Source organism: Haliotis cracherodii, unplaced genomic scaffold, assembly GCF_022045235.1.
Source record: "Haliotis cracherodii isolate W230 unplaced genomic scaffold, xgHalCrac1.p SCAF_9, whole genome shotgun sequence".
NCBI lineage: Eukaryota > Metazoa > Mollusca > Gastropoda > Lepetellida > Haliotidae > Haliotis > Haliotis cracherodii.
Window position 1 is genome coordinate 11464709 of NW_027266343.1, and position 17568 is coordinate 11482276.

The following is a 17568-nucleotide window of genomic DNA, read 5'->3' on the forward strand; positions in this document are numbered from 1 at the left end:
TGGTACCAGTCCGGACTAATGTCGGTTTTATTGTGCTGGACCACTGAGATACCATGCCGCAGTTTGACACGGATATCACACTTAAATAGATTACTGATTCCGAGACGACTGTCCCCTTAATGCCGAGCGCAAGGCAGGTAAACAACAATATTTTAACGTTTTATACTAGAACACGCCTTGGGTCGAATCACCGATGTTTCAGCGCCCCTGGCAGACGCTCTTTCCACTTCACCGCTGAGGCAGATGTTACTGGGTGAGGGTGTCGGACTAACGAGGGTCAAAACGTCTTTATTGCATGTTTGACTGTTGGATAGTTAGGTAATGGTTTAAACAGCTCCTCATGCTAATATGGGAATCCCATTGTTATGTTCCCACGTCATATTATGGGGGCGGTCGGGTAGCCTAGTGGTTAAAGTGTTCGCTCGTCACGCCGAAGACCCGGGTTCGAATCCCGACATGGGTACAATGTGTGAAGCCCATTTCTGGTGTCCCCCGCCGTGATATTTCTGGAATATTGCTAAAAGCGGCTATTGGATATGGAATGAGTTTTGTCGCTATATTTTTAATATCTATTATTATTAATCTAATCTTCTGCTGTTAACTTTTTAAACGTATTTCTTATTGAGATCGTTCCACGATGTTTGCGTATACGTCAATTAGTGAGTGGGTGAGTTGGGTTTAACACCGATTTCAACAGCATATCGCGGCTCGTCAACTTGGTGTGGGAGGAAAGTCCGGAGTGATGCAGGTCTCAGACGTTTACAACTTTGGTGAAACCCACGAGCACGGGGATGATGCAAGCGAACCTAGAAACATTCTCAGGGTCATTCGAACCTGTGATCATACATTTCTGGCACGCCTCAGGGAATATGCAACGCTGGTGCGAAGCCCTTGCCAAGAAACGTGTTGTTAGTAACATCAAATCAGGTGAAAGACACGACGCAATAGAAATTGCACAGCAACATCATGTCAAGGTTGTTGCATGTTTGCCAGCTTCGGCTGCTAAGTCCAGTGCATGCAACCATTGTAAGCCCAAGATTCAATTAGATTTAAACTTTTTCATATTGTACGTGCAAATCAGAACGCATCGTGACTTCAGCCTCAACCTAACAGAAAACACCCGCCTCAGTGTAAATAGAGACTTCCAGTCCATCTGTCTCCAAACGATCTGACAGCTAAGCCTGTACACGCGGTAATGGAATAATATACACGTTCGTAGTATACGAGGATATGCAGGATCATTGTTCTGTTTTTCATATTTTTTAGATCCCCGAAATAGATGAAGTAACTGCGTTAACTGAGCCCTTTTATAATTTCTTTTCCGGGACAATTGCGGAATGTTTCTGAAATTATGTTAAAGGTTTATAACAAATTGTAATAACTTGTAAGGCAACAAACTTTTACTTATTTTTACAATTGTGTGACATGCTTACCCGTTGGGTGAACACCTGGAGTCATCACTGATTTTAAGTGATCCATTCATATGATCACAGCTATTTTGCTTTTTACGCCTAATGGAATCGGTTTCGACGGATAATCGAGACTGGTTATTCTCAGGCCTTCACGTTTAATAGTGTTGTTGATTATATTATATTCAATTATCTGCGAGTACATGACTTTCTACTGTAGGCTTCGAATTTTCCAAAGGACAGCTTTCCCTTTATGTTCAGGAATATTCCAGCAGCTCCATTCTTTGGAATCTTTATTTCACATCTTATGAGCGACAATTAACCATGCCCTTTCTACAAAGATTTTAAAGAGTTTCATACGACTCTTGCTAAAACAAATGTCTGATCAAGGTTTGCTTGTTTGTATGTTTATTTGTTGTGTAACGCCGCAATATCCTAGATATATGACGGCGGTCTGTAAATGATCGAGTCTGGACCACACAAGACAGTGATTGACATCATGAGCATTCATCTACGCAATTGTGATACGATGGCATGTATCAATCAAGTCAGAGAGCCCAACCATCCCGTTAGTCACCAAACTTAACATGGACGACTGGTTGAGAGTGAGTAGGGTTTAACGCCACTTTTTACAGTAATGACTGAGTGAATGAGTGAGTTGGGTTTGACGGCTCCTTTATACAGTAATGAATGAGTGAATGAGTGGGTTGGGTTTGACGCCGCTTTTTACAGTAATGACTGAGTGAATGAGTGAGTTGGGGTTAACGCCGCTTTTTACAGTAATGACTGAGTGAATGAGTGAGTTGGGTTTGACGGCTCCTTTATACAGTAATGAATGAGTGAGTTTGGTTTAACGCCGCTTTTTACAGTAATGACTGAGTGAATGAGTGATTTGGGTTTGACGGCTCCTTTATACAGTAATGACTGAGTGAATGAGTGAGTTGGGTTTGACGCCCCTTTTTACAGTAATGACTGAGTGAATGAGTGAGTTTGCTTTAACGCCGCTTTTTACAGTAATGACTGAGTGAATGAGTGAGTTGGGTTTGACGGCTCCTTTATACCGTAGTGAATGAGTGAATGAGTGAGTTTGGTTTAACGCCGCTTTTTACAGTAATGACTGAGTTAATGAGTGATTTGGGTTTGACGGCTCCTTTATACAGCAATGAATGAGTGAATGAGTGAGTTGGGTTTGACGCCTCTTTTTACAGTAATGACTGAGTGAATGAGTGAGTTGGGTTTGACGCCTACATATTATTCAGTAAAGCTTTCAAAAGTTTTACGATAGACATGTGGAAGACATTTGATGCATCGGTGACAAAATTTGTGTCCGATGTGCAGTTCCCTATTTAGACTTGTATCATATGTTCATATGTTCTGGTGAATAATTGACTTGCCTTTGCATGTGTTTGTGTCGGATGCCACTGGTGGGTCAGGAAACACTCACCTTCCTGCTAACACCTTGTATCCACACTATTGTATAGTGCTCATGATGTAGTCGCCATCGTACAACTCACTCTTAGTGGAGATTTCTCATCCATATGGAAAGGGTTTTTAGCTTATATTGTAATTCCATATAAACAATTCTCTGGCGGTACCTTTTCTTACACGTGGTAACCTATATTAAACCTACATTATTCTTAAGAATGAAAAACAGTATCGAATTGGAAATTTGAAGGTTTATTTTTATCATACTCATAATGTCTAATAATCGTTCTTCTTTGTTGATATCTACTTCCACTGGTTGTGAATCCGTCATCCGTCCTTGTAGTATAAGCCACGGTCATCAGTATCCTGAGAAAAGATACAGGAATTACATTATTCATAAGACTTCGGAAGAACAGACCCGTTCAAAACACTTAGTGTCAGTGTTACAGCTAACTCGACTTTGATCACATTCAAATGATATTGAGATGATTCCCAAACTTAACATGGACGACAAGTTGAGAGTCAGTTGGGTTCAACGCCGCTTTTTACAGTAATGACTGAGTGAATGAGTGAGTAGGGTTTAACGCCGCTTTGAGTTACATCACGGGATGTCAGCTTGGTGTGGGAGGAAACCCGAAGACTTTGGTGAACGCAGAGTCAAGCTGGTTAGGCTTATCATCAGCTCAGGGCCCTTGCCCCCTCTGTACGCAGCCCAGACAGCGAATGGGACTTCTCCCAGGAAGCGCTGCCTAGTCGAACCAACCCAGAACTTTTCGGAGAATGTGAATACTCCCCAATACTGCAGCCTTCTGCATTACACAGATTGTCAGACGGGCTGTAATCCTGGTAGCAAACCCGGGTACTCTGTCAGTCAACAGATTGGGAGGTACCAAACCTAAAGCACCGAGGACAATGGGGAGTCGTACAACTTGGTCCTTGGATGCAAGCGTGACATTTCGAAAGCGATGTCCGCATATTTGCCATGTTTATCCTGAATCTTGTCATGTTTAGTGTCAAAAGGGACAGAAGATTCAATGACATAAATGATTTCGTTGGATTTATCAAAAAAGGACACGATCATGTTTGTTGACCTGGATACCTCTGAGGCTGTGTACGGGTCTATTCCAAAGAAATTTGTATTTATCATTTTCAAATGAAGCCCTCTACATATTTGGGGTCGTACCATGGATGGACCGCTGTATCAAAACCACAAATATGGCGAAGACGGTAATAAAATGATCGAGTCACTCCATCATGTCGCTTAAGATACTGTGTTTGTGCCAAAGCTGGGCATCCACTCATGTTGTGTTGGACAGTTTCATTAAATTCATTACATAATCTACACTTCATATTTACAGTTTGATGCAAAATTACACATTTCGAGTGGGAAGTGACTGGTCATGAGCAGCAAACAGAAAGCCTTGACATAATTCACAAGGGGATCCTCATACAAATAAATGTGTGCAAAAGTGCACAAAACAATTCTATCAGGACGCTTTTTTTAAGAGCCCCAACCTTTTACGTTAATCAAACCACGCCCTCCCATAATGATTGCTAGATATAAGCGATTGAGGGAAGAGCGAGGGTGGTGGGATCTATTGTCTGACATGATTCTTCGTGTGAGGGTGTCAATACCCTGAATTTCTTGTTTCGTCCAATCAACAACACCAAAAGAATATGAAAGGACGGGTACAGCAAAAATAGTATTATTAGGTCAGTGTTAGTCACATGATTTCGGGGTCTACATTGAAATGTATTGTTTCGTCACGTAGTTCGGATTGACCGTGAAAGATTCTTTATAGAGATATTATAATAACAATTATACATGTTGTGTCCTTATGCCATTTCTACCCATGAATCGATGACAACTTGTACATTAATGTGTATTAGACCAATGCTAATTAAGCTAATTTAAGATTGCCATCAATATGAATAGGTTGAAATGTATCAATTATTGATCACACGTGTAAGAGGGTTGTAGAAAGAGGGAAATATATACGCTTTGATCGACAAGTACCCAAACGCCCCGGAAAGGGAATTTTTTGCGTTTTTTTTTTTTTTTTTTTTGGGGGGGGGGGTGGGTTTTTTTTTTGGGGGGGGGTGGGGGGTGGGGGGGGGGGGTGGGGGGGGGTGGAGGGGGTTAACGCCGCACTCAGCAATATTCCAGTTATATGATGCGGTCTAAAAATAATCGAGTCTGGACCAGAAAAACAGTGATTGACATCATGAGCATCGATCTACGAAATTGGGATACGATGACATGCTTAAACCAAGTCAACGAGCCTGACCACCCGATCACGTTAGTCGCCTCGTTTGTTGGTTTTATAAAGAAGTACTTTTAACCCAATATTAAGTGTTTTCATAGATGCCCAATTCCGAATCCACATCGCTTCCAATACGTACTGTCATCACACTGGACATGTTAGAAGTTACATGTTGTTGTTTTTTATGGATTTGTCAGAATCACTCGTGTATACGCTCAAACAGAAAGATAAGTATGCAGGAGAAACTATTCAATATATTTTCATATATAATTCCTTACCAAATCCACCGATTCCTCCGCCGTATCCGCCATACATCCCAAGTCCTCCCATGCCTCCGAAACCAAGACCTATCATGCCTCCGAAACCAAGTCCTGGCATACCTCCGAAACCAACTCCTGGCATGCCTCCGAAACCAAGTCCTCCGTAACCAATGCCCATGCCCATGGGACCACCGAAGCCATATCCTGGGTATCCGAATCCCCCCATTCCATAACCCATTCCCCCAAGACCGTACATGCCGTAGTGCCCGTATATAGGTGATGCGGCGGCAGAGACGATGCAGCCAACGACAACGAGGAGCATCTTCATCATGTTGATTTAGCTGAAATTGAAACCGAGGTATGTGACCACGAGAATGCTGGATGAATGACGTGACGGTAGCAAACGTTTGTTTGTTTGATTGTTTAACGCCGCACTTAACAATATTCCAGTTATATGACGGTGGTCTTTAAATAATCGAGTATGGACCATACAGTCCAGTGACTGACACCATGAGCCTCGATCCACGCAATTGAGATACGATGACATGCATCAACCAAATCAGCAAGCCTGACCACCCGACTCCGTTGGTCGCCTCTTACGACAAGCATAGTCGCCTTGTAGGGTACGCATGGGTTGCTGAAGACTTATTCTAACCCGGATCTTCAAGGGTCGCGTAGCTATAAAGTGGGTTAGAGTAACAGTATTTCAGTTTATTAACGGCGCGTCAGCATCATCGGGGGCATCCTCATCCACCAGACTGTTGGCGTCACCACTTTAGTATAAGCCTCCAACGCCAGAGAATCTCCATGATCTATCGAATCAGAATCCATTGGCCGTAAAGGCAAAATAAGCGTCAAATTATATGAATGGATCACTGAAAATCATTGATGGTCACATGTGTTCGAGGAATCGGTAAGCATGTCCTGCCCTACCCGTAACACCAGTAACACCCAACATTTTGCATAAAAACGTAAGTGTCAGTTGCTTGAATCTAATTGGTCAAAGATCATGATTTGATTAATGGCAGGTTCGAAACCACGATTAGCGGATCCTGGCAAAACTAGGAACGCACTTCTTTATCATTAGCGTCACCAGTGACACATAAAATAAATGCAGGGCGAAATGGAAGCCACACATATGTGTTACATGCATTGATGTGATTATTGTGTAGATTGGCACTATACCGACAAAGGATTTGGTTAGGAATGAATCGATTATTGATATTATTAGGATATTATTATATTGTATTATATTGTATTGTGGAGCTGCTTTCAAGTGACAAACGATAGTCTACTAAAAATAAGTGTGAATATTTGCATTAAATCCTAAAGCGACAACTGATACTAGTAGAAGCGACATTAAAATATTCTGGGCATAACACAAGCCCATATTCCCGTCACACACGCCCGGGAGGATGTACTGCGTTCCATAGTTTCGGCAGACAGTTTTATTCTTTGGTATGGCCACATGGCCTAACTTACTAATGATACTAAATCTTAATACATTGTCACGTGTCTATACAGTAATTACATCTTATTGAATCTGATGTTAAAAACATGTTTTATATAAGTAGCCACAGAAAGGACAACATGCTTGTTTTGTGAGTTGAAAACATTTATCGCTAACATTATAGATTTATAGTCTTTATTCACGAAAGAAAGAAAGATATGCAGATCTTAAATTGGAATAACTTACTTGAAATAAGACGGGGAATTCATCTTCAATTTCACCTCTTTTACAACAGTTTATAAAGTCTGGTTACTGATAACCACAATTAACAACATCGATATCTTTAGATTTAGTACACATACATTCATTGAATTTCTGTAATGAAATTCGAAATTTATGAAAGATTAATGATTTGTCTGGTACATTTTCATGTTGAAGACTTTAATTTTCTATAATTGCCAAAATAATGTTAAGATGAAACAGTTTCATACCAGTTTTCTGCAAATATATCTTTGACTCACTGCTGATATAGTCCCTGAAACACTTGAATGTTACCATTATCCTGTGCAATCAACACATAAGAAGAACCACATCTAAACACTAGATTCCTTACTTCAGAAACCCAATTATGTTCACCATTTTCATCCAACACTTTAACAATGGATAACATTGCAGAAGGTATCTGCATTCTTCCATTCTCAGTAACTTTATCCGGTATTTAACTACTCTTACTTGGATATGTACAAACATATTTCAGAATCTAGTTTCACTAAGAATTCCTTTATTGGAGGCACATTTGCCATTACCCAGAAAACGTTGGAAATATGTGGAATGTTCTTTTTTCTATGGCAGCATATTTTGTTCCCCATATGTCCGAACCATTGAGTAATATTGGTGCCATTTTACTCTAAAAATGTTACAAGTTGTTGAAAATGATACATACTTATTTTGTTCGAGCAATTTGTTCACAGACATACATGCTTGTGAAGGTTGAATAGCAGGACATTTACAATAATTTAGAAGAAAACGTAATACCAAAATATTTATAGCAAGTTACAACCTTTACCGTAGCATTTCAATAAGTTCGTCTTTCACTTTTGACAACTATACCACCATTTCTAAACACAATTATGGTTTTTTTTTATATAAATTTACCTCCAATACCCATTTCAAAAAAATTATTGAAATACATTTAATTGATTTTGTAAACCACTTACTGCAAATGTAAACATTAGCATCATATTATCAACAATATCTATATCCACAAATATACCATAATTACATTGGTTATAGATTTCAAAAACAAGCTCATCGGTGAAGAAACTAAACAAAACGGGACTCAAAATACACCCCTGTCTTACACCTCTTGCTAAACACAGTTTGTTCTTGTCGTGTCAATCTTTATGCTGGTGAATACACACTTTGCAGAACATGAAACATTTTCGCATGATAACCTTTGATTACAAGTACATGTATATACAATAACTATTGCATATGCACTAAATCGAAGGCTTTGTTGAACTCAACGAAAGTACAGCGAACACAGCCCTTCCATTTGCATATATGTTTCGAGCATAATGACTTAAATGTACATGTTATCAATGGTAGAATAATAGCACACAAAACTACTCCAGACCCTAAACTTAAATGGTTTCAGCTTAGATTGCTCCACAGAATTCTACCTGTTAATACTTATTTACTCAAGATGCATATTGTTGACAACTGTCTGTGTACTTTCTGTAATGCCGAACCAGAATCTATCCAACATCTGTTTGGGGACTGTAGGGTAAGCAAAAACATCTGGAAACGATTTTCCCAATTGATTGAATCCAAGTGTCCACATACAGGCAAGATAAATCTTACTTCAGACTTATCCTTTTTGGCTTTTCAAAAAATGTCCACACAGATGACATTTTTTATCTGATACTCTTATTGTCCAAATTTCACATTTACAGATGCAAATGAAAAATAACCAACCAACCATTACACATTTCCAAAATGAGGTTAAATATTATTATCAAATAGAAAAATATAGACACTTAAATAAAGCCAAACAGACTGAATTCTATATGAAATGGGCTTCTTATGAAAACCTTTTGAAAATATAAATATTTGCTATTCCAAAATTTTACTAAATATATATCCTGCATTCTGTCTTCATAAATACTTTAAGCTTCTAGTGAGTGTGAATGTTTGTATGGATGTGTGTGAATGACATGTACTTGCTTAAAAAACCCTGGTCATGTATAATGAGTTCTACCAAAACATGATGTACTTTTACCAGGAACAATAAAACTTATTAAATAAAAAAAAAAAAATTTTAAATGGTAGAATAATTAGAGCGAAATCCAAGTTAAGATTCCCTTATAAAATCATTAATTTCCATCCATGGTCTCAACCTTTTCTTCTCATCCACAAGTCAAGTAACATTTAAAAGGGAATACCTCTGTAATTATTTGGGTCCCTTTTCCAGATTTGTATAAGGGGGAGATTACACCTAATTTTCATGAATAAGGGCAAATACCTGTAACTAATACTTTGTTATACATAGTAATTTGTAAAAAAAGGAATGTGGAAAGGTTGTGCTGGGGTTAATCTGTCCTCTCAAGGATCGAAATGGCTTCTCCTCGCTTGAAGTGATTTCGTCTGATAAATCATGAATAAAAGACATACTACAATTTTCACAAGACTGGTTATCAAGAAATGGGAAACCGAATGATTAAATTCAGAAAAACCTTCTGCAATGGCAGGGTTTAATAAGATTTTAAAGTAGGCTGCCCAAACATCAGATGTTACCGTATTACTTGAGTTTTTTCTGCAGGGCACGTTTAGGAAAATCCCATTATCTCTTACAGTCATTGCTTTTTGCTGCTGACCGTCTCCGTGGTCCAGTGGTAGAGCGTCCGCCCGGAGAGCGGAAGGTCCGGGGTACGATCCCCGGCCACGTCACACCAAAAGACGTTAAAAGATGGTACTTGTTGTTATCCTGTCTGGCGCTCGGCATTAAGGGGCTTAAACCAGGACTGTTCGGCTCGGAGTCAGTATACTGTGTCTGAGTGGGATATTCATGTTAAACCGCGGCATGGTATCTCAGTGTGCTAGCACTATAAATCGGCATCAGTCCGGACTAGTACAAGCAGCAACACACACACACACACACACACACACACACACACACACACACACACACACACACACACACACGCGTGCATGCACGTTGCTATATCAGTGTAATAATCTTGGACGCGACGTTAAACCCAATTTCACCTCACCTCACCTCACCTCACCTCACCTCACCTCACCTCACCTCGCCTCACCTCACCTCACCTCGCCTCACCTCACCTCACCTTTGCGGCTTCATTTATCTTTTCACTCATTTTCCTATTATAGTTGTGTAAGCACGTGCTAATGTTGAACAATTCGATATCGATGAGTGGGGAGTAAGCCTCGGTTCAGGGGTTTGCATGATTGTGTAAAGTAGGCGCGCTCCCCCGCTACAGAAAATATGGATTGAACATTGTTGTCTAACACCTCAAGCGTTGAAATCCATATAAACCTTGCGGGGGTTGTGCACATATGCATATGTCCCTATTGATTATTGAGTTTAGTCTCTGAGGACAGGTTTCTAATTTTCAAAAAGGCCTGTTTATATTTCTTATATTTCGTGTCACTATTGCGGTTGGGAATTATAGTCTATGTCTTATTTCAGCGCGGCGCCTGATATTACTATATTATCATATTTATGGAACGAAATAAGGTAAAGACGAAATAGGACGTTTTTTATTTCTTGTTTAACGCCACACTCAGCAATATTCCAGCTTTATGACGACGCTCTGTAAATAATCGAGTCTGGACCAGACAATCCAGTGATCATAAGCCTGACCACCCGAACCCGTTACAAGTCTCCATCTTTTACGAGGACATTCCAGAAGATCGTGTTAATGAATATTGTTGTGGGCTCTCGAATGTATCATTAATAGTTCGATATATGCCAAATATCATTATTCATATTTTGGTGAGGTGAGGTGAAATTGGGGTTAACGTCGCGTCCAAGATTAATGCACTTATATAGCGACGTGCATGCACGTGTGTGTGTGTGGCTTGTTCTAGTCCGGACTGATGCCGATTTATAGTGCTAGCATACTGAGACACCATGCTGCAGTTAAACATGAATATCAGTATACTGACTCCGAGCCGAACAGTCCTTGATTAAGACCCTTTATGCCGAGCGCCAGACAGGGTAACAACTGTACAAGTACCAAATTTTAACGTCTTTTGGCGCGGTCGGGGATCGAACCCCGGACCTTCCGCTCTCCGGGCGGAGGCTCTACCACTAGACCACGGAGGCGGTCCTTATTCATATTTTGACTTGCTACCATGTTAATGTCAAAACTAGGAAACGCATCAGCACAATAAGTATCTAATATTATAAAGCAGCTAATAAACACAAATAAATATTGTCACTTACCTTGCAAATGAATACTGAGTGGAATGAGTGAGATGCGCCAGGTACTGGTCAGTGGTGGTCATCGCCGTGCATATATATACAGATGGACATCCGCTTCCTGGTCAAGCTTCCGCCCACGTGTATCAAGGTGACCTGTAACCTTTTCACTTCTTCGTGGATTGTGTAACAGGATCGACATTGGTCTTAAAATCTGATATTGGTATGACATCCATCATTTTAACTTATATTCTTATGCCAAACAGCAAAACGTAGAAAAGTGTCATGTAATTCAGAAATAAGAAATTATCTTCCTGGATTATACATGACACATACAATTATACAATTGAATCGTCTCTCTCGTGTCCCCGTGTACATAACTATAGTGAGGTGAGGTGAAATTGGGTTTAACGTCGGGTCCAAGATTATTGCACTTATAGAGCGACGTGCATGCACGTGTGTGTGTGGCTGCTTGTACTAGTCCGGACTGATGCCGATTTATAGTGCTAGCCCGCTGAGATACCATGCTGCAGTTTAACATGAATACCCAACTCAGACACAGTATACTGACTCCGACCAGTCCTTGTTTTAGCCACTTAATGCCGACACCCGACAGGGTAACAACAAGTACCATCTTTTAACGTCTTTCGGTATGAATCGGCCGGGGATCGAAACCCGGACCTTCCGCTCTCCGGGCGGACGCTCTACCTCTTGTCCACGGAGGCGGTCGTACATAACTATAATAAATGTATGTTCTGCATTAACTGTTAGTATAAGTTATATTAATATTTACTTTACACAGCAACATTGTACAACATGATCACCTTATAATTATGTTTGTATGTTTATAGTCTATGTCTCAGGCGGCGCCTGATATTACAAGTAACAAATTATATGGATGAAACGAAATAAGGTAAAGATTAAATAAGAAGTTTCTCCATTTCTTGTTTAACGCCGCACTCAGCACAATTCTAACAAAAGAACGACGGTCTGTAAATAATCGAGTCTGGATCAGACAATTCAGTGATGGACATTACGAGTATCGATCTACGCAATTGGGATACGAAGACATGCATCAACAGAGTCACCGCGCCTGGCCACCTGATCCGGTTAGTCGCCTTTTAAGGCTGAAGTTCAATTCTAACTCGGATCCTCACGTGTTTGAACACATCACTCCGACGACAGGTAGGTAAGGTGTAGCAAGTACAGGCGCTTTATCTATAGCTGGCATTGCATAAATTGTAATCCAATACAGCCAAATGTGATTATCTTGTGTACATGTATTTGTTTGTAATAGCTCGAGATACACACACTGCTAAATATAATCGTTCGCAGTGACCTGGGCCCGCTTGCACAAAGCGATCTTAGCGCTAAGACTATCGTAAGCCTATGTTAAAGTATTGGAGTTAAGATCATCTTAGGGCTAAGATCGCTTTGTGCAAGTGGGCCCTGACTGTTGATCCGTATCCGGATTGTAACCACCCTTTCATAGTCATTACAAATTTCTCGATATCACGATTCCGACTGTATCATGAGCACGTGTTTATGAATCACTATCAAATAGCGAGGAGTTCGCGAAAATGTGAGCGTATCCTGACCCTCCGGTGGCACTCGTCACACGCACATTCAAAGGCAAGTCAATTGTTCACCTGAAAATAGGGGGCACGGGTGGCCCAGTCGTGTAAGTTCCACATTAAGCTGACACGCCGTGATATAACTGGAATACTGTTAAAAGAGGCATTAAACCCAACTCAATCACTCACTCACTTACCTGAAAATGCAAGGGAACATAATTTTTGGTAAAAAAATCGGACATCAATTTTTGTCACTGATGCGTCAAATTTCGAAAGGTCATTCATATACCCAGGCATGCTCGGTGTACCTCCGAAGACACCTAAGGCTGGACGGTTGCTGGGCAAAAAGTGAAAGTTGACGATTAAGTTGAAGTCATCCCTCTTGTCATACAGTCTTGCGGAGAGTGTTTTGTCACTCTGAATCCTTATGCATAGATCTGAATATGAGACAGACGAGGCGGTCTAAGTAGTCCTCTATTTCTAGTTCCGGGTGGTAAATCAGTGGAAGGGGATTGGCTGTTTCATAGGTTTTTTTAACTATACCAGATCGTCAATACATGTATACCTGAAGCATCTGTGAAACTTCTTGACCAAATTACCTTGTTCTGCCTTTGCCAATCGAACAGAAGCTTCATATGCATAAAGGAAGCTATTAGCAAGAAGGGGAGCACATTTGCCTATTTCTTTACTAAATGTCTTACCCCGACATTTTACATGAACGATATCGTTTAGAAAGCCCAACATTTCTGTAAACAGATTGTCCTGAACCCTGAAGAGAGATATGTAATTATATTTATAGTCTCCACGTTTAGAGACATGGATCAAGGGATTTAAGAGTTCAGTTCAGTTTGTGTGTACAAAACAGATTACAGCACTCATGCCTGTCAGATACCATTTATCTTACAACTCGATGTCTCAAAAGGTATTAAACTCGCCTTTGGAACCCGCGTTGTAAGTATCTTAAATGACAGACACTCGTTTAGTAATCCCTATATGTATCTCAGACCAGTGAAGATCCGGGTTAGAATAGGCCTTTAGCAACCCATGCTTGCCGTAGAAAGCGAATATGCTTGTCGTGAGAGGCGACTACAGCACTCATGCCTGTCAGATACCATTTATCTTACAACTCGATGTCTCAAAAGGTATTAAACTCGCCTTTGGAACCCGCGTTGTAAGTATCTTAAATGACAGACACTCGTTTAGTAATCCCTATATGTATCTCAGACCAGTGAAGATCCGGGTTAGAATAGGCCTTTAGCAACCCATGCTTGCCGTAGAAAGCGAATATGCTTGTCGTGAGAGGCGACTACAGCACTCATGCCTGTCAGATACCATTTATCTTACAACTCGATGTCTCAAAAGGTATTAAACTCGCCTTTGGAACCCGCGTTGTAAGTATCTTAAATGACAGACACTCGTTTAGTAATCCCTATATGTATCTCAGACCAGTGAAGATCCGGGTTAGAATAGGCCTTTAGCAACCCATGCTTGCCGTAGAAAGCGAATATGCTTGTCGTGAGAGGCGACTACAGCACTCATGCCTGTCAGATACCATTTATCTTACAACTCGATGTCTCAAAAGGTATTAAACTCGCCTTTGGAACCCGCGTTGTAAGTATCTTAAATGACAGACACTCGTTTAGTAATCCCTATATGTATCTCAGACCAGTGAAGATCCGGGTTAGAATAGGCCTTTAGCAACCCATGCTTGCGGTAAAAAGCGAATATGCTTGTCGTGAGAGGCGACTAACGGGATCGGGTGGTCAGATTCGCTGGCCAATCACCGGATTGTCTGGTCCAGACTCGATTATTTACAGATAGCCGTCATATAGCTGGAATATTGCTGAGTGCGGCGTTAAACAATAAACAAACAAACTGTTAAAATCAATTAAAAATCAAATTAAAGCTGCAAGCAGCAATGGCGGGCTCCAAGTAACACTGTGCCCAAACGTCCCTGTTCGAATCCTCAAACGGTTTCCTTGAACCAAATCCGTCAAATGTAGGCACCACTTGCAGGGTATTGTTGCAAGGAAAATGGCGTGTGCCAGGGTGTCCAGGTCTGTTCTAAAACCATTTCCGACCTCGAACATGTTCGAATCCATAAAAGGCTGGCTTGTTCCAACTCTGTCAAAAGATAGTCACCAGAAATCGCCGCTACGAAATTGGCGTGTTCCAGGGGTGTCCCAAATATAAATCAAATATTACCACCAAGCGGTGTTACTTTTAGCATACAACCAACAACAATAAATGAGATGCATATTGCACACTAACTTCATGTAAACTTGCAATAGTTTCTGTGGAGAACCTTACAAAATTTCGTTGAAAAAAATGATCAAAATCAAAATTCAATACTTCCGTAACTAAAAAAGAATTCCAAAATCGGCTATTAAAGTTTGATGTATTATGTATGGAGACAATTATCAAAAAGTTTGAAAGCATTTCATGCAGTGGACTCGGAGTTGTTTGCGTTTAAAGACAGGTACCCAATAAACACTGCGGAAACCTTGAATCCAAAATGGCTGCCAAACCATGTGACCAATGACCAAAGTCAAAGAACAAAAAATGAGGTACATATAGCACACTTACTTCATGTAAAACAATCAATAGTTTCTGTGGAGAACCTTACAAGATGTGATATTTATAGTAAAATTTCAATGAAAAAAAATGATCAAAATCAAAATTCAATACGGCCGTAACTAAAAAGAATTCCAAAATCGGCTACTAAAGTTTGATGTGTTATGTATGGAGACAATTATCAAAAAGTTTGAAAGCATTTCATGCAGTGGACTCGGCGTTGTTTGCGTTTAAAGACAGGTACCCCAAAAACACTCTGGAAACCTTGAATCCATAATGGCTGCCAAACCACGAGACCAATGACCAAAGTCAAAGAACAAAAAATGTCAAGCAGCTCAAGCATCAGATACATGCAAGGTTTCAAAGTAATCGGATAAGCGGTTGCTGAGCAATAGGGCGAAATACATCTTCAAAATATTCTGTTCTTTTAGTTATCTGCCCTTGGCTTTTGGGCCTACGGCCTTGGATTTTTGGCGGGCACTAGTACCCAAAGGTCCACATACACACACAAAATGTGAACAAAATCGAGCCAGTGGTTATTTTTCTAGCCCTGGTACAAAAATCAGCGGAATAATAATAATATTAAATCAAACGCTGACACTGGGACTCTTCAGCCTTTCGGCTTGGTGACTCTTTAACAGGCCGTAACTTCTTTGTCAGTTGGGCTCCAGTCAAACGGATTAGCGTTCTGCGTTCGTCCGGGCCCCGGGTTCCTGTCGCATTGCTGAGATAAAGTGCTAAATCTGTTTCCCACCTCGTTCATATATTCGAATCCTCAAAGGGTTTACCTGTACCAACGCCGTCAAATGTAAAGAACCATTTGTGAGACATCACCACTACTAAATTGACCTGGGTGTCCCAGGATGTTTTAACCAATTTCCAACTTCGACCATGTTCGAATCCTGAAATGGTTTGTTAGTCCAAACGCCCTCAAATGTAATGAACCGCTTGTGAGACATCGCAACATGTGTCCCAGTGTGTTCTTAACCCATGTTTGACTTCGACCATGTTCGAATCCGCATATGGTTTGTTTGTACCAACGCCATCAAATGTAATGAACCGCTTGTGAGACATCACCACACGTGTCCCAGTGTGTTCTTAACCCATGTTTGACTTCGACCATGTTCGAATCCGCATATGGTTTGCTTGTACCAACGCCATCAAATGTAAGGAACCGCTTGCAAGACATCACCACACGTGTCCTAGTGTGTTCTTAACCCATGTTTGACTTCGACCATGTTCGAATCCGCATATGGTTTGCTTGTACCAACTCCATCAAATGTAATGAACCGCTTGTGAGACATCACCACACGTGTCCCAGCGTGTTCTTAACCCATGTTTGACTTCGGCCATGTTCGAATCCCCAAATGGTTTGGTTGTACCAATGCCGTTAAATGTAACTAACCGCTTGTGAGACATCATGACATGTGTCCCAGTGTATTCTTAACCCAAGTTTGACTTCGACCATGTTCGAATTCGCACATGGTTTGGTTGTACCAACTCCGTCAAAAGATAGTCACCGTTTGCAGGACATTGCCGCTACCAAATTGGCGTGTGCCACAGTTTCCCATAATCTAATCCGCAATTGGTTTGCTTTTAACAACGCCGTCAAAAATAAGGTACTGTAGTAATTGGCAATTGAGAAATGAAGAATCAAGTCAGCAAGTCTGACCACCCGATCCGATTAGTCGCCTCCTGTGACAAGCATAATTGCCTCTTAGGACAAGCATCGGTTGAAAAAGGCCAATTCTAACTCTGGTCGTCAAGGGTAGTACACATAATATTGAACAAGACTGTGGAGAACGCTTGAGTATCTGCAAAGCCAGTGAATGGGGGTTTATAGTAGATTTATGAGGCGCTTCCTTCAGTATTTGTACTCAAGTCAATTTGTACTCAATAACTTTTACTAAAATGAAGTAATACCACCAAGCGGTGGTGCTTTCAGTATGCAACCCAGAAAAAAAATGAGGTACATATAGTATCAAAACTTCATGCAAACTTTCAATAGTTTCTGTGGAGAACCTTACAAGATATGATCTTTTAAGTAAAATTTTGGTGAAAAATTTTATCAAAATCAAAATCCAATATGGCCGCAACTAAAAAAGATATAAAAAAACGGCTATGCTAATTTGTTGTGTTCTGTATGGAGACAATTCTCAGAAAGTTTG